At 42.3% G+C, this 19,117-nt stretch overlaps 1 protein-coding gene across 4 annotated transcripts in view; it reads left to right on the top strand.

Moving 5' to 3' along the window:
• The window catches only part of LOC143375949 (octopamine receptor beta-2R), a 93,846-nt gene that overhangs the window by 14,778 nt on the left and 59,951 nt on the right, over window positions 1-19,117 (top strand). The window lies entirely within an intron of this gene.

Genomic DNA, 19,117 nt, shown 5'->3' on the forward strand with positions numbered 1-19,117 from the left:
CATCAATCACTCAACCTTCATTAAAACAAACAACCTGTCCCTCTGTAACCACCGTTCGATAATTAGAATCTGATAGCCACCAAGTATTAAACGACAATTAGTATTTATAATACACTGCCTATTAAAAACTCAATCCTAATCGCTGGATAATAACGAGCAACGAGCCAGCCTCGTTTCGACTGTCTCCTCCGCAACCAACCGCGCTGCCCCATTACAGGGGTGCCATTTTCACCCGTCTAGCGCAGCAGTTTTTCCCGCGACAGCTGCGGGTAGCTTGCTCCCCAAAGACATCGATGACTTTCCACGAGCGCGGCATTGCGGAGTCTCGCCGCTTTCCAGCGGCATGAAATTCAATTCCGTCCGATTCCCAGCGACTCTGCCACCGCGTTATTACCGTCGCCTTCGTGCGGCGGATTAGGGGTTGGATTAAGCTTGTCGGTTTTCGGGGCAGGGGCTGTGGGTGCAGGGGCTGTCCTGCTTAACCGTAGACGTCGCTTCGTCACGTGAAGTCCTGGAAACCCGAGGGAACTCGACGGGAAACTGCCGGAAAATGGACCCTCTGAATGCCCTCACCAACCCCTATCGCTATCTACTCTCGCTGCAGGTATTTGCTCTCGACTCCTTTATTTTTAACCCGATCGCTGGATCGTATCTCGACCGGGGATATTCTCCAGCGCGTTTAAAAATCTTCACACACGACTCGAATTATTCTGCTCAGAGGAAATGAGCTAATACGTTATTTAAATACACCTGACGGATCAGTGGAGCGGTCTTAGTCAACGCGAAGGAATTTCTGCCTCATCCAATGAGCAGGTGTTTTTATTATAAATCACGTGACGAGTAGCTTTATTAAGGGGTTACATACGTTCTCGGCGCCAATAACTCATCACTTTTGGGATTTTTTCCCGCGAGAGGTGTGAAGTATATGGAGAATTTTATAATTGTAGCTGGTTCTTGGGACCTTTATTCATATCACAAAATTTTGTTTTACACACTTTTGTCGTATATTGCATTTTTAAAAAATAAATAATTTATTCCATGTTAAAGGAAGCAGTCGATTTTTCGTCTTCAATTTCGATCTTTAAATGGTAAAAAAAATATTAAAAATTTAAAAAAAAAGTCCCGGTGGCCCTTAGAGAATGTCATTCTGCATATATTAACGCAAAGTTCCTGAAAAAAGGTTGTAAACTGGCGAAGTTATGATGCTGATAAGGTGGCCCCTGCTTGGTGCAGAGATTACTGCAACCGCAGAAAACGAACGGCAATGTATAACAAAAGTGTGTCAAATAAATTTTTTTATATGAATAAAGGTCCCAAGAACAAGATACAATTATAAAATTTCCGATTTATTTCACACCTTTCGAGAAAAAAAATCCCCAATGTGATGAATTACTAGGCGCCGAGAACGTATGTAACCCCTTAGGGTAAGGCAATTATCTCCTTAATTATCTTCACTTGCGTGGAAGGTAAGAGTTGTTTTAATCAGTGTTCGATAGTTTTTTCGAAAGGCTCTTGGTTTTCGAGTCTCTCGTTGACAGCGTGAACGGTCGGACCCCCGTTTCGTTTGCTAATTAACCAGGGGGAAATTCGCGCCAGCGGGGAAGCATATTTTGAGACGTTGCCTAAAGCCAACGGGTTTTTGGACCCGAGCCATGCATCATTTTCGTGACACGAGTGTCTCTGAACGCTCTAGCCCGATTTTAATGCGATTTTGGCAGCCGCCGCGCGCGAAAATCGCGGGTTGTCAAGATTTGAAAATAAATTCGTGCGCGCCTCCGAGGCCCGAGCATGTATAATTGTTGGCTTTGAAGTTTGGTTCCGGCGTCTCCTCAGTGACTACAATTTTAATGATTTCGGAACGAGCTTGCAATTTCAAAATTTCCATTTTAACACAGACACGCTTAATTTTCCTCCTAGGAAAATATCAAATATTCCTCCTCGAGTTTTCCACTTAGAATTTTCTTTTTCAAAAATGTACTTCTAAATTTCGAATTTGACGTTCACCCTTCGAAGTATTGATCTTCCACCCCTCCAAGATTTAAATACGGAGTTTCTTTGGCGAAGCTTCCGATTAGAAATATTCCGTTATAAATTTCGAGATCGGGACGCTCTCGTCGGCGGATCAAATTCCAAATTTCATCCACCGCGGAAATTACATCTCGACCTTTCCATTGCAAATTCCATCAGAATCTTGCTAATTTTTTCAATAAACTCGTGCGACGGGGAAGTAGCCGAAGATGGCCGGGTACACTTGGCGGGGAAGTTGGCGGAATGATTAAAAACAGGAACGCCCTTATTTGAATACGTTGCAGCGCGGGCAGGCGGGAAAGTAGGTGGCGAGGAATGCAAATCCGAATATCTCGGGAGAACGTACTGAATCGTAAATTTAAATAGCGACGAGCCCACGGAATAGTCGTGATCATCGTTCTGCCGTTTGAATTTCCCGCTGCGTCTATTCGGGGCGCGATATGCATTGTAAACGGGGCTGTGAAATCTATTTTTGCCAACTATTTTTAGCGTAGCTGTTGCACGGGCGAACTGAACGCTTCTTGTTTAAAATAATTGCTTTATTATCGCTTCGTATTCAAAACAAACAACGGCTCCTGACGAGAGATCTAATTAATTATTCTTTGCCACGCGCAACAGGGAAGGGCAAAAATGGGCAACAGACGTTTTACGCGTTCATTTCCTGAAAGGAATCGTTTGCAGGGAGAATTTATATTATTTATATCAGAAGTATTTTGTATTTTAGTATTATTTGTGGGGTAAAATCGTATGGTTTAAATAAAATGCTTCGAACACAATTAGAATTGTAAAATATACTTGAATTTATAAATAAATGATTTCTAACGTATTTTCATTTTCATTGCTTGGGGTACTTTATTTATACGCGTCGATTTTTTTTTGTATTTCTTTCCCCTCACCCACTTGAACCGTGCCATTTGATAAAAGAAAAACAGTCCGTGTAAAAGTTTATTGCAATCGGACAAGAGGAAAGGGTGCCGAGCAGGCCTTAAAGTTTAGAATTTGAAGAATTTCTCAAAAATGGTAAGCCCTATCGAAATTTTCTTCAAACAATATTAAAAGAGCATTCAATTTTCTACAATTAATGTATATAAATTTTTTTCGTGCTTTCAACCATTTTTTAGATAATAGCGTTTGAATATAGCGAGATCGGCACTGCGCGCGAGTAGACAATACGTCACGCCGCACAGATGGGACGCGCGAAGTGCCGACTTCTCTATATTCAAACGCTAGTATCTGAAGAACGGTTGGAAGCACGAAAAAATTATATATACAGTAATTGTAGAAAATTGAATGCTCTTTAAATATTGTTTGAAAAAAATTTTGATAGGACTTACCATTTTTGAGAAATTCTTCAAATTCGAACCATTGATGACTTCTAAACTTTAAGACCTGGTCAGCATCCTTTCCTTTTGTTCGATTGCAATAATCTTCTTCAGGGACTATTTTTTATGAAATGGAACCATATTAGAGGGCGAGAGCAAAAAAAAATGGCAGGTTAAAAATAAGGGCCACCCTAGTGTGCATTGCAAAAAATAACTATGAATGTTTTTGTTATCTGTCTTCTTTTGTCGAAACGAGCCTTCTCAGCATTCTTCTACAGGGAGTAGAAGGAAAATAGGATTTCCATAAATAAAACTCGAAATTGAAGCTTGAAACGAGTCGAAGCTGACAAAGATTTACAAGGTTCAGTGGACAAACAACACATAAAGCCCCAAGCAATCCCTGTAGTATAAAAACTAAAATGACGTGCGAAACTTCCGCGGCAATTTCTCCCGCGCGACGTGCCCTATGTGCAGAAAAAATAACAGACAGCTGGGAAGTGAGAAATTCTGTACAGAACACGGGAGAAGTATCTAATCCCCGAGGTGGAGGGTTATTTCTATCGAATCTCTCAGCATTCGAAAGTTTCCTCAAACTCGTCGCCATTCCCAAGTCCAAGAACAAGTTGATCGGGGCGGAGAATCGATTTTCAGCCAATGTACACACCATGAAGGAACCTTTGACGCAGTCTCCGAAATATAGTGGGGAAACAGGGGACGTTAACACTTTGAGATCGCACAGTTTCGCTTTCCATGCTTCGCTCGAACGCGAAAAATTGCCAAAACCATGCAGCAGGTGGAAAGCTCTCGGCGCGAAAGCGCGCCGACGCCGCGCAGAGTGTTAATCACGATGGGGCAGCGTTCATTCCTCGGTTAGGTGTTGGTCCCCGTGTATCTCATTGTCGGTGGCAAGAGTCAAAGCGTGCCAATGACAAAAGGTGTACCCCGATTGACGAACGCGTGCTCGCGTAATCGATTCTGGTAATTAATCCCGTGCGTCGGGCACAGAGAATGGCGGATGGGGAATCAGCTATAGCATCGTGCCGGTGCGATCGGCCATGATTGAAAAGTGATTTCTATTGTGGGACATTGTGTGCAGTAATTTACGAGGAGTTTTGTGTTCTGATGGAAGAGGAACCTGAAATTTGGCAGAGATTTCTCGAGAGATATGGCTCCAATTTTCGATTGGGGAGAAGGGGTGGAGAATACTTTTGGTTGGCTTTTGTGGAGGGAAGCTTTAGAAAATATTGAAAGAAGGTTTTGGAGGGGTCGTAGATGGAATTTTTGAGAGAAATTCGTGGGAGACGTTTTTGAAAGGAAGCGAAAAAGGTTTTGGGAGATCGATGGAGGATAGGGGTGGGGGTTGGAAGAGGATTGGCAGAGAGATTTTTGAAAATGGGGAATTGCGAAAGGTTAGGGTAGGAACTTTTTGAGGAGGTTTGTAGATATAATTTTTGGGGTATATTTGAGAATGTGCGATTGGGGGATCGTGGAAATTTTAAGGGTGTGAATTAAGTTTAATTAGAAATAGGTATTATTGTAAAGGGTTCGGGTAAATTCGAAATATTTTGCATCCTGGCATTATTAAATTAATGAGAATACTAGACGTTGTCGTAGTATGGTAAATATTCCGTACAAACACTGGGAGCGTAGAGAATTGATAACAAACAATGCCCGTGTAATGCCGAGTAAACACGCTATTATTATATATTTCACGAAATATCGTTACAAACGGCGGGTCGTATAATGGAAATGTTAACGAACAATGCTGCACAGATCGTTAAAGATATGTTTTCTTTAGGAGGATACGGGGAACTGATATTTCGTAATGCGGTACTGTGAAGGGAGGATTATTTAAATGCCGCAGAGCAACGTTTCGTACTAGTATACCATTGGAATTGTCGAAATACGGCGTTTTGTGAATTAATTCTGACGAATTAATAAACCTCTGGTGTTCCAGATTTTGCGAGGTCACGTATTTTCGAGTTTGGCCATCTGGGAATTTGGAAGTTCGGGAAAGTGGAAATTGGTGCTTTAGAAATTGGGAAATTGGAAACTTGGTGATTCAGGAACATGGGAAATTGGAAATTTGGGAATTTGGTAGCTCAAAAATGGAAAACTTGAAATCTTGGGGACTCAGGAACTTGGGAAATTCTAAATTTGAGAATTTTATAGCTCAAAATTGGGAAATTGAAATTTTGGGGACTCAGGAACTTGGGAAATTGTAAATTTGGGTATTTTATACCTCAAAAATTCAGAACTTGAAATTTTGGGATCTCAGGAACTTAGGAAATTGGAAATTACAGAATTTGGTAGCTCAAAAATTGAGAACTTGAAATTTTGGGGACTCAACAACTTAGGAAATTGGAAATTTGAGAATTTTATAGCTAAAAAATTGAGAACTTGAAGTCTTGGGGACTCAGGAACTTAGGAAATTGGAAATTACAGAATTTGCTAGCTCAAAAATTGAGAACTTGAAATTTTGGGGACTCAGGAACTTAGGAAATTGGAAATTACAGAATTTGGTAGCTCAAAAATTGAGAACTTGAAATTTTGGGGACTTAGCAACTTAGGAAATTGGAAATTACAGAATTTGGTAGCTCAAATATTGAAAATTTGAAATCTTGGGGACTTAGCAACTTAGGAAATTGGAAATTACAGAATTTGGTAGCTCAAATATTGAAAATTTGAAATCTTGGGGACTTAGCAACTTAGGAAATTGGAAATTACAGAATTTGGTAGCTCAAAAATTGAGAACTTGAAATCTTAGAGACTTAGCAACTTAGGAAATTGGAAATTTGAGTATTTTATAGCTCAAACTTGAAAACTTGAAACCGTGGGGGCTCAGAAACTTAGTAGAAATTGGAGAATGAGGAAACCTGAGAAATTAGGAACTTAAAGTCCTCCAAAATAGCGAGACACAGAAATTTAGAAATTAAACCTTTTTGAAACTTGAAAATTTTCCAACTGGTAGCATCTGTAGCACGATTACCCTCCAACTCCGTTTCACGATCACACCCCACTGCCGTCCAAATTTCCCCAAAGCGTTCCCCCTCGGAGCCTTTGGATCTCCAAAATATCGATGCTTTAAGTTTCGCCATCACTCAAAATTTCCCATTTCCCGTGCCCCCTCACAGAGCATCACCATATCCGTCGCAGAACGGTCGATCGCCGAAGGAAATTCTACTGCCTTCCATCCACCATAATGGAACGTCGTCTCGTACGAAGATTCACGGGGCCCGCGTGCATACTACATACATAGCAGAGAGTGGGTATTCCCCTCAAGTGAATAATAGCCAATCGAATAGTCATAGGTCATAATAAAACGAGCAGTCGCTGGTGGAAGTGTTAGCGCCTCTTCGACGCTCGCGTTCCTGCGGTCTTTAAAGTTCCAGCCATTTCGCGGTCGACGGTTGCATTCGTCGGGACTCGCGGCTGATCGCTGTTTATTTGAAAGGATAATAACGAACGGCACCGATGACTAAGTGGTCGGACCGAAAATAGCGAATAATCCAATTACGAACCAGAATCTACGAAAATAAATCCTGCAGACACCATTCCGCAAGTTAAATTATGCGTGTAAAATTGTTTCAGGGCGGAATAGTTTCTGTCCTTCCATCGACAGAGATACACCCTCGCCTGAAAGCCTTGCCGCAACCCGCTGTTCTGAACGAAACTAGTACTTCGCATGTATAATAAACTTTGAATTACACTTACCACACTATATAAGCATATTCAAGTAAACAACGTATCTAATAAAAATAATGGCCCCTGTAATAATAATTTTTTTCTTGCTCATAATTTCTCAAAGATCTTCCAGATTTTTTAAATCGAGCATGACGAGTTTCCAATCTTACAATTACCTAATGAAGCGAAAATGTGCTTTTCCTAATGCTAACTTCTCCACCTCTCTCAGTTCCCTTGAAGCATCTGACTACCAAGGGAAAGAGTTCCCGCTTCGCAATGTATCCGCGCGTAGAACGATGAAGGCAATTCCGGAAGCAAAGATTAAGAATTCTATAAACGTGACTCGGAGTGAACGCTAGATCCACAGCTGGAGGAAACTTTTGCCACCGGTTCGGTTTCCTTGTTCCGAAGTTCCCCTTTGACGATTCCACGGGCATTAGATCCGTTTTGGAAACGAAGTGGTAATCGCTGCTGAAATTAAGCAAGTCAGGTCGACAATGGACTGCTCGAGGCTGGGCAAATACGGTTATCGGACAAAGGGCCAGGACAAGGGACGTAATCGTTTCACGGGAAGCCCGAAGTTTCGTCCGTTTCATTCGTTCCCGGGCGACGTTACAGCTTCGGCATGGCAGTCGAACTCCTCCTGGCTGCTGAAAGGTGCAAAGTCTCCAGTTTCTTGCAATCTGACACAGTTACGACGCTAGTAATTTCCTGTTGACCCGCGCAGCTTCCCTGCAGCTTGCAATTTCTGGGGAGCGCTGTGGACTCGGGGGATTTTTGAATGCCGAACTGCGAGCTTCGGTGGGAAGTTTCTGGGGTAGGTACCGTGGCCAGCGATCGACGGCGAGTTCGAAGATTACAGGGGAAATGACGAGGGCGACTTGAAGTGGTAATTGAAATTGATTTGTAAGAGTGAACTGTTGGAACACTGTGCGCTTAAATATTCTCGTTGTTACACAAAGCAGCATCGTGAATTCTTCATGTCTCAATCTTGCGGCACGTAGGCGAGGAGTGCTATAGAAGGGACAATTTTGTTCAGCGTCCATTTCTGATAATATGTTTAGTATGCTTATTGCCATTCAATAAAAATATATTGCAAACTCATTAATAATAACAGAAAACAAGAAAAACTTCGATTTACAAATAAGTCGAAAATGTCCCTTTCACGACTAGGTTGGTCTTAACTGGGACATTGGACGTCGTGAAAGGGACACGTTAATGAAAATAAACGAAATCAGAAAGAAAATGAGATTAATTGTTAAAATATCAGTAAGGGGTTGTGCCTAGTCAGCTGGCGAAAGAGAACGCGATCTTCGGGATTTTTTTGTGGAATATCTACTGTATATTTTTTTACGATTATTCGCTTATGTTAAAAGTACATATATGTAGCAACTCTCAGTAATTTTGTTATAAAGAAATATTAACAAATGAACGAATAACAGCCATTCTCGCGGAAGCTGTTTTGATAAAGCCACTGTGCGGTGAGCACGATTTCTCTGAGCCGGATCATCTAAAATTAGAAATTCAAAAAGATTCTGTTAATACATGGTTGAATTCAGTAGATGGACGAAGGGTTTTTCGAAAAGTTGATTTTTGACAAAATGGCGGCCGTTTAACGCGAAACTACGATTTTTCCATGTCTGAATTGTTCCTTTTTCGTTAATTAAAAATAGAGTTTTTGTTAAAGTAAAAAATCCTTCGTTCATCTAGTAGTCTTTGGTGTATAAAAGAAGTCTGCAAAAGTTTAGGCCAATCGATGCAGCGGTTTCCGAAATAACTTCCTCACCGATATCAAAACAGCTTTCACGAGAATGGCTCTTATTCGTTTATTTTTTAATGTTTTCCTACAACAAAATTACAGAGAGTTGCTGCATATATGTACTTTTAAAATAAGCGAATAGTTGTAAAAAAAATATATAGCAGATATTCCACAAAAATCCCGAAAAATCGCGTTCGTTTTCGCTAGCTGACTAGGTATAACCCCTTAGTAGCTACAGTGCATTCACGAAAGTGTCAGTATCGTATAGAAAGATGGGATGTGATAATAGTGACAGTAGGTATCTTCTTCCTTGTATCAACTTGAAAAATACGACGGTTCCTTGCAATAAAGTATATTAGAATGTACAAATTGTTCGTGTCTAAAATGCTTCTGTTTCTATTGATTAATCGTTTCTACTGCGTTCGGAGGAGTTGATTGAAAGAGGACGCAGCACCTAAGCACAAGTAACTACCTAGCGAGAGCACACTCAAGTTGCAACTGCGTTCACTCCAATCGAATATAATCCAAATTCCAGATGACAAATATCCTACCTCTGGAATGTAATAACGAGATAGTTCGCGGGGGAAGCGAGGAGGACTTTATGCGAGGAGGAAAGCATTTCGCGAAGCGTGTAATCCGGATGAAGCATTAGTGACGTTTCGCGCGTACCCGTATTTCTGCGTTAACTGATAACAGGGGGGAATGGGGGACTAAAAACCTCGATGCTGATAGAAGTGGGGTCATTTTCGAAATTCCACGAGTACCGAGCCTCTTCAGCGCGCGTTTAACGCGACGCTGCCGAAACGCCATAAAGCTGGATTGACGATCGTTTGGGACTTAACGTTTCCACGACGCGCCAATGTTCCCTCGTTAATCGGCCGATTACCGTTCGGATCGGCGCAGATGAGCACTTCGGAAATGCTGGGAGGGAGAAGACACCCTGTCGGTTCTGTTCTCCGTTTGAACCCAGGAAAAGATCTCGTTTGGGGATTCCTGTGATACGTTGGGAGGAGAATATAAAGTGATTAGGGGTTTTGAAAGATTCTGGAAGAGGGTTCTGAGGCGGTGATGATTGTGGAGGCGGGATTTTTTGAGAATTGAGGGTTACTTTGGGGAACAGGGGCGCGTTGGGATATAGGGGAGGGGTAGGGAAGTGTGGAGTATTGGAGGGTGGATAAGGTTGAGATATGAAGAATATTCTGGGAAACAGGTAAGCAGAAGGGGAAAGGTTCGAGGATGGTGTACTTTGAAGATTGGAATATTGTGGGAAATGGGAAACCTTGAAGGATGAAATACTTTGGGAAATGGGAAATCCTGAGAAATGGGAACACTTTGGGAAGTGGGAAATCCTGAGAAATGGGAACACTTTGGGAAATGGGAAATCCTGAGAGATGGGAACACTTTGGGAAATGGGAAATCCTGAGAAATGGGAACACTTTGGGTAATCAGAAATGTTTAAGAATAGAATACTCTGGAAAATGGGAAACCTTGGTGTATGGAACACTGTGGGAAACGGGAAATAGTGGTGAATGGAATACTGTGGGAAATGGAAAGTCCTGAGAAATGGGAACCCTTTGGGAAATCAGAAATGTTGAAGAATAGAATACTGTGGAAAACGGGAAACTTTGGTGAATGGGACACTGTGGGAAATGGGAAATAGTGGTAAATGGAACACTGTGGGAAATGGGAAATAGTGGTAAATGAAACACTGTGGGAAATGGAAAATCCTGAGAAATGGAAACGCTTTGGGAAATCAGAAATGTTGAAGAATAGAATACTGTGGAAAACGGGAAACTTTGGCGAATATAACACTGTGGGAAATGGGAAATAGTGGTGAATGGAACACTGTGGGAAATAGGAAATCCTGAAGAATGGAATACTTTAGAAAATGAGAAATCCTGAAGAATGGAATACTCTGAGAAATGGAGAATCTTGAAGAATGGGAAATGGGAATACTTGAAGAGTGAAATATTTTAGGAAATGGGAAATCCTGAGGAATATTACACTCTGGGAAATTATTTATCTTGACGAATAGAATTCTATGAAAAATGGGAAACCTTGAGAAAAAAGGACTGCGGAAGCTTGAGCGCGACTAAGAGTAGAAAGCCCAACAACGTGACACATCATCAAAACTGGCAATTTAGAAAAGAAATATTGAGAATTCACAGACCAATAATACATCAAATCCTCTCTCACAGACCCCTTAAATTCTCTTCCATGGCCCACACGATAAATAATCCCCGCGCCAGATCAGGAACGATTAATTCCCAAACCGCAGTTCTTCCGAAAGCAAGAAAAAAGTGGCTGCGAACCCGATGGAATCATAACAGGTGTTCAGAAGCTGGACTGGTCGCTGGCATAATACCTTTCAAATCAAGCCGGAAGCAGGGATTTTCCTTCCGTTCGCATGCAAATGCATCCTTCCGATGGACGTATCGCGTGTAAACACGCCGCGAGCGGATTACTCGCGTGTTACGGGCCTGTCATCGCCGTTAATCGATTTTTCCCCGTGCAGCCAAGTCACATCCTCCGAGTTATCGACTCCTACGCTGTCAGTCAACGTGTCACGTGATCGCCGTCGAAACGCCTCTTTCCTGTCAATCGCAGCTACGCTGCCATGACCGTCGTCTTAGAACGCCGAGCGACGCGAAATTAGACACCGGTGTCCCTCGGTCCTCGGTCTTGACCCACCGCGACCAATCTACGAACGGGAAGCGCCGTTTAATTTATCGAAATCGATCGACTCGAATGAAATCCTCCATCGATCCAAGGGAATCTGTTAGAAGCTCCTCAGAAGCCTGTCCATCTGGCTAATACCTCGAAACTATCTCTTCCCTGGCAAATATAGCGTCCCACTTTGATGTTGCTGTAGCTCGAAGTAGCCGGCTCAGTTAATAACGCAGACCGGGGAATACTGAAAATCATCGAGCAGATCTGAATACCGATAGACATGGTGCATCAAATCTGAGACGACGTGGAGGTTGTCCTTGATAGTTGGGCGGTCATGAGGGATCATGGGATTTGGTCCCGTGTACGCGCAGTCTCTGACCTCTGGAGACCCTTGTCCGTTTGGTGGGTGCTGGGTGTGCGGAAAATGAGATACCTAAGGTATTCGTAGCTAGGGTTGAGACAATTAGACTCTTGTAGGTGTAAATTGTACTGCTTCGAGGGGTTCCGCAGGTGATGAAGACTTCTCAGGTTCCAGGTCTGGCGAAGCGCACAGTGTTTGAAAGAAAAGTGACTTTTGCTCGGAAGTTTTGGAAAGTGCCGCCTGGAGTGTGGAGAAGGAAGAGGCGTTTAGTCTTAGAAGTGCTGACAGGTTCTTCATTAAAGCTACCTTGCTGACCTACTCTCAGCCTAAGGGGCTATCGGTGTTGGGACGTAGGATCTGTCTGAAGGAATCGATGGCTGGACGAGGGTCTGTGGTATCAGTAATTGATAGGGAACTTGTTCAGCCAATTGATGCAATCGAATAAATACATGTACAGTGGAGAAGGGGAGCACGGGAAATATTCTTGGAGGTAGTAGAACTTTGTAGTTATTCTTTGTGTTCAGGTGGAAAGACGACGTTGCTGCTATCAACAACAGTGGTCACTCGCTTCACTATTCCGTTCGTAGAAAGAATATTTTGTCTCGCATTCTAGATAAATATGTTCATATTTCAAGGCGCCGGTTTTCCTGGCGTCGCGCCCGATTTCGAAGGCCTTATTGTGCTTGGGTGACGAGAACCACCTGAGCCTGGTGATGGGCCAGAGGTCCTCGGTGGCTGCCGGTTTCCCACGACGGTTCTTCCCTTTCCCTAATTACTGGGGAACGTGTTGGGTCGACGCTCTAGACGGGGGTTAGGCTGGGTTGCACCAATGATAGCACAGATTTTAGTTAGCAAGCTGTGTACTAGGGTGGCCCTTGTTTTCAACTTGCGATTTCTTTTGCTCTCATCCCCTAATATGGTTCCAAATCATAAAAAAATAGTCCCTGGACAAGTTTATTGCAATCGGGAAACAGGAAAGGGTGCCGACCAGGTCTTAATGTTTAGAATTCATCAATGGGTTGAATTTGAAGAATTTCTCAAAAACGGTGAGCCCTATCGAAATTTTGTTCAAATAATATTAAAAGAGCATTCAATTTTCTACAATTAATGTACATATAATTTTTTTGTGCTTCCAACCATTTTTTAGATAATAGCGTTTGAACATAGAGAGATCGGCACTTCGCGCGTCCCACCTGTACGGCGTCACGTGTTGGCTATACGCGCGTGAACTGCTAACTTCTCTATATTCAAACGCTATTATCTAAAAAATGGTTGGAAGCACGAAAAAATTATGTATACAGTAATTGTAGAAAATTAAAGGCTCTTTCAATATTATTTGAAGAAAATTTTGATAGGGCTTACCATTATTCAGAAATTCTTTAAATCCAAATTATTGATGAATTCTAAACTTTAAGCCCTGGTCGGCACCCTTCCCTTTTGTCCGATTGCAATAAACTTTTTTCGGGACTATTTTTTTATCAAGTGGCATGGTTCTAGGGGGTGAGAAGAAAGAAATACAAAAAAAATTCGACCGTATAAATTAGGGCCACTCAACTTTGTACACCGCCCACGCAGAGTCTTTGGGATTCCTCGTTCTGAGAGACCAACCCAATCGTCTTCCAGCTCTCGTAGAGTCGTTTTGTAAAGCTTACGGGAGCAGTCAAGTCAAATTATTACCACGTCCATTGTATATATCCGCGTCTTAAGTTATTGTTCTTTTTATATTTGTTATTATTAAATTAGTGCTAGGAGATACTGTTGTTACAGTTCTTTCAAATTCTCCCAGCCAGTCAAAGTTCCCGTCGCCATTAGTTTGCCGCCGGGAAGCGTAGCTCTGATACGGGCAAAGGGTCAGGCGCGCACCTAGGTTCGCTAATAGTCGAAACAACTTGGTTTACGTTTAAAATAATTTCAGAGCGGTTGTCCAATTGCAAATATCACCAAAATTCTAAACGAAGGTTTTCTCGCTGTTCCCATTCTATTCCCGTTCCAACCAGCAGACACCTCCTACCAGGAACTTCCTCTTTCTCACCCGAGAACTTAGTCAAAAATAGTTGGTAGGAAGTTTACACCCACTCATATTTCACGAACTTCGGTAAGAACTTCGGTAAGATTCGGTGCAGCAGCAGTTACAGGAAAGAACTCGCATGGAAAACACTCTCGAGGAGGGATCCAGGGATTATGTAGTATCAGTTTCCTGCACTCATACGCAAACATCGACAGACCTCTACACACAGACAAGGTTCAAATAACAAAAGTCTATATTAAAGAGCTACAGACTTACAGACACCAGCTTATCCACGAAAAATTCGGGGATCTGTGCCTTGAACTGTCGCTATTTTCCTAGAAATTCTTAGAGTAGGTACCTAATTCTTGATCACTACAGTTTAAGCGATATGTACTCTGCGACGACGATGTATTTCGCAGTTTACGTAGCTATCAATCTCTCTGAACTGTTTGGCGTGTATTACTTGTCTCGGACCTTGAACCTGGATCCACTGAATATAATTCTCGATTTCATCCCCAGCTCTGGTCAGCGTTATCTTAAGCTCCTCTGTGCTTCCGAGTTACACGTGGGCGTACATCATCTTCCCACTGAAAGTCACAGCAGCGAGTGGACCACCTTTGATATCTTCTCTACAGCTTGCCGAATAATTGCGTGATTTGTAGACAGTAACACTCCACATTAAGGGTGTCTCCCCTCCCCCCATCAAATCACTCCAGAAATAGGTTACTTTTACGATTTTATTTAAGAAAAAAAAATAGTAAACGTCGTAGGGTCAAAAAACTTTATGGGCTGTATTTGTACATCTTTAAAGATAACAAATTTTCTTTTTTTTTTAAATTTTATCTAATACTGTTGGTGGCTGTGGCTGTCCGCGGGATACAAAAAAAGTTCCTCACTTGCGGAATTTTTACCATCATAGATGCTTCCACGGAGAATTTAGTAATGAACGAAACCCCGCAAGAACTTTTGAAATCGGTCGATTATCTGTTAAGGCTTCCGTAGATTGAAGAAAACGTGTTTCGAGAAAAGCGCGTTTAAAGTTCAGCTGCTGTAGATACGAACGGGTCACTGCTATACCTGCAGACTCTACATCGCTACGAACTTTGGCTTCAAATTTTAACTGATCTTTGTTGAGATGACGTACCACCAAATTAAATAAAAAAAAATCGATTTAGAAAATTTCAATTCGAGGGTAGGCTGAATGCAGTGGCAATCCTCGAAGCCTGAGTAAATTAACTTGGAAGCAATCGGGATAACATACCACTCGTCAGAAATCCCTCAAACGCAGCTTCAAGTTCATTCGGAGCCCACTTTGTTCTCATAAATCCGGACCGTTCCACCCAATACACATTACTCCGAACAGTGCATCGCTTTATTGTAAATATCAGCAACATATGAAAGCTGATCTGCATAACGGCAGATATCAGGGTAGGTATTATTCGCGAACAATCGCTCCCCATCTTTTGTCGAGGCAATAAGTGCCCACCCCTCTTTTAATCTGTACGCCCCCCTCCCCCGCGGCCGGGTTCGCAAACGAGGAATAACGAACGTCAATCAATGAACCCACTCGCCCGTAATAGAGCAAGAATACCATTGGCTGATTATTGGTGGTCGCGTTCGCGAGATACGCGTCCTCGGAAGGGGGTAAAATATTGAATACCCGGGGAATTTCATTGGCGAGCGAAAGGATGAGACAAAGGACGGCGGCGAGGTGGTGGCTGAGCGCCGAGGTCCTGGCTGTTCCGCTCAGCGTGAACAATGATCTAGGTGGTGTGCAATGCTCCTCACTTATTGCCGGTCAGTCAGTCAGTCGTTACTGATCGCACGGCGGCGCACTAATTCCGTGTTCTTGAGAAAATGCCTGCATAAGCGGTGGTAATAATCGAACATCGCCGGGGAAGCTGAAGGTCGCGTTCCTTCGCTCGTAATGCCAGGGCTGGAGCACCGTGGTAGCGTATCGCGAGGCTAACCTCTTGATCTGTGCTATTCGCTTGCAGTCGGGGGTGGAATTCTTAATTTTCCGGTGTCGAAGGGACTGCGGGAAATTTTAGGGCTGGGTGCAACGGGTTCTGAGTTTTAAGTTTGTCTCTCAGGTAGGGTTAGGGGTCGTGGGCGTCCGCAGGGGGAGCTGGCTTATTTTGGAAAACTAATTTTTCATTAAGTTTAGAATGAAGAGGATATTTTTCATTTTTTAATTAAATTCGCGCTACGAAATGGGGTCAAATGAACAACCAATCGTCGCCTGGTAACTTCACTGTTTCTTAAAGTTGCCTCCTCCACTCTGGCAAAACGTCTGCGGACACACTTGCTAGGGATAATGAAACTGATTTTAAGGGGAGGTTTCGGTTTAAGACTCAATTTTTTTATTTTTGATATTTCTTGTTGAAATTTTAACTGAACCAACAAAACACTTTTCTCCACAATGGGGAAATGGCTCAATAAGATCGCGTAACTTTAACAATATTTAAGATAATATTTATCAAAGGATTACTTCAGTAAAATCCTTCGAAGCTGATATTTGTTGTATAACACCGTGAGTTTTTATTAAATTTTTCAACACAGTTCCACATTGTGGAGAAGAGTGTTTTGCAGGTTTAGGTAAAGTTTCAACTAAAAATATCAATCCGTTGTCGACTTGCGATGTTCACCGTTTTAACGCGTGCGTTGCGCAGCGCCCACTTTGACGCTTTGTAATTCCTTTAATTTTTAATATTTTCCAGGTTACCTGGTCTTAAAATGCGTGTTTTATCCACAGTAAAGTATTGCAAAGCGTGAAAATGGTATGAACTATTAGTCACCCTTCAATCCAACCCAAAAGGAACTTAAATGCGATACTTCTAGAACAGTTCTAGTAGCAGCGAATTGAATTTGGTATTTTGGGTTTGAGGGCGAGTTGCAGGAGTGGTGACTGGAATTCTGTGTCCTCTGCTCTTGAATGGGGTGTGCTGGCACCTTGGAAGTAATAGCAAAGGAAATCGTAATTCGGTAGTAACTCGAATGCGAAATCTTTAAATTCTTCGAGAAGCTCTAGTAATGGAAGCTGGGATTCTAAAGAAATCTTAGCAGCAGTGGCTCGAATTCTAAATCCCATATTCCTGAAGAAATTCAAGGTCTAGAAAATCAAATTTAAAATTCTAAATCTCTAAATCTGGAACACTACGATCTCCACATTTCATTCTTATATTTTGAGATGTCAGAGAAATGTTCAGCTATCCTGCTTCCGGCGATTAGGTACTTCCACAATTTTAAGGGCGATTAGCGGTTGATGTTTCGAGGTCATTTCTATCTTTCTATAATCAGCATTGCTTATACTACGATATAAAGTTCAAGGCGGTACTTTCTATAATCCTCGTCAGTACTGCCCAATGTCGTCTATAGTCGAAGAATGCATTCAACCAGCCAAATAGCCATTCACGAGGTACTACAATCGCTGGCGATAAATAATGGATAAGTTTTCTAACTTTAGAAAACTGTCAATGGAGTGCACACGTTTAAGGGGTCTTTCCACTGTGACGCCCTGATAAAGTACCGCTGTTTGTAATTTTTTTTCTCACAAAAAGAATGTGTTTACTAAATCCAAGTTTTTTTCTATTTGTTAACACGTCCTTTGGGAATACAAAAATAATTTTTTCATATTTTTTTAATGCTCGCTTGCCCCAGAATAAATTGCTGTATTACGCGCTGTAAAATAACAGATGCCTCGACTGCGTGGTCGATTTTGGAGGGACCGAGTGTCTGAAGCAAAGAAACCAAACAGATTTGTAATCAGTATGACTGTCGCTATGGCAGGGGCTAAGAGTAATCAGATTGATGAAGAATTAACAAAATGGCGGACCTCCAAAGTTGAACTATCGAAATTAGCTAAATTTTTTAATCATTCTGCGACGCAAAAATAACAACGAAAATTTGTGATTCTAGTTCGGGCCATAGGGACAGTCATACTGATTACAAACCTCCCTGATACCATCGCCGCAGATACAAGGTCCCTCGAAAACAACGAAAAAAAAAAATTTTAGTATACTCAAAATACAGATTAATAAACAGAAAAACTTTAATTTAATAAACACCCTCTTTTTGTGACAAAACAAAAGCTCCAAACAGCTGTACTTTATAAGGGTGTCAGTGGAAAGACCCCTTCAACCAGGTACCCTGTACACGGATTAATATTACAAGAATTCTGACAAGAACCTTCAAAGAGCAGGGTGGGAGCTTAGAAAGAATTAGAAATAATTTCCACGACTTTAACCACCAGCAACGTTGACCCACTGAATTACATCAAACGACACCTTTCGAAAAGGGAAACTTCGTTACTTCCCCCCACTTCGACACACCTTGCAAATTTAATTTCTGACGCCTCCAACACAGAGCAAACAGAAGCCACCCTGCACCCCGAATTTCGATCGCCGAAGAGCTTCAGTAATGGACGCCTTAAAATCTCTCACCGACGAATTTCTCGTCCCCCTCATCCCCAACGATTTCGGTTCGCTCCTCGAAATTACACTTACAAATGGAGGCTCCAGCAGCCTTCGCGTGCAGCGGCGGCACGAGGTCAATTCACCGAGCAATCGATATTCAGAGCGATTCACAGGGAACAGCGATTGTTTCGCTCGCGGATTGATTTTCCCCGATTAACTGCTTCCCCAGCGAGTCGTACGATCATTCCACTGCCGGGGGTCCTGTCTTTATGCAGCGAATCCTTTCTGCCAGAATGTTGACTCTCGCGGAGCTAAACGAGGGGGGTGCACACTGCTCTAACGTTCGCCAGACCGTAAATGAAAAATGAGCCCGAGCAGCAAAGTGGTCGTGTGTGCAGGAATCATTAAAGCTGCGTGCTCGCTCGCTGGCGAAGTATGTGGAACGGATAAGAAAAGTGATATTCGAAGATATTAAAGCTATCGAGGCTGAAGCTACCTTTTTGAAATTCATTTTTTTTCTGCGCAGGATCATTCACCTAATAAGTTAATAATGATTCACAGTACCCGTTACGCGCAGTTGCGAAACGCGGGGGACAAATTGTGGGTGCCTTTTTACTGCATCGCTCGAATAAACACGTTATCAATTACACCTCTGTTATTATTAGTGCGGGGAAAATATTGCAGAAATCTGTAGCTCACTGTTCTTGGCAAAAGTGAGCTGGATGCGAATCATTTTATCAATCGTGTGGCGGAGAAAATTGGGCCGCGCGAGTTTCAGAGCGATGAAATAAATATTTACAGCAATTTACAGTTTGCGAGGATGGTAAAGAAACGTAGATTAAAAGGCGGCGTTGTGTAATTTATGAATAA

This window comes from Andrena cerasifolii, chromosome 13 (genome assembly GCF_050908995.1).
Source record: "Andrena cerasifolii isolate SP2316 chromosome 13, iyAndCera1_principal, whole genome shotgun sequence".
Classification (NCBI taxonomy): Eukaryota; Metazoa; Arthropoda; class Insecta; order Hymenoptera; family Andrenidae; genus Andrena; species Andrena cerasifolii.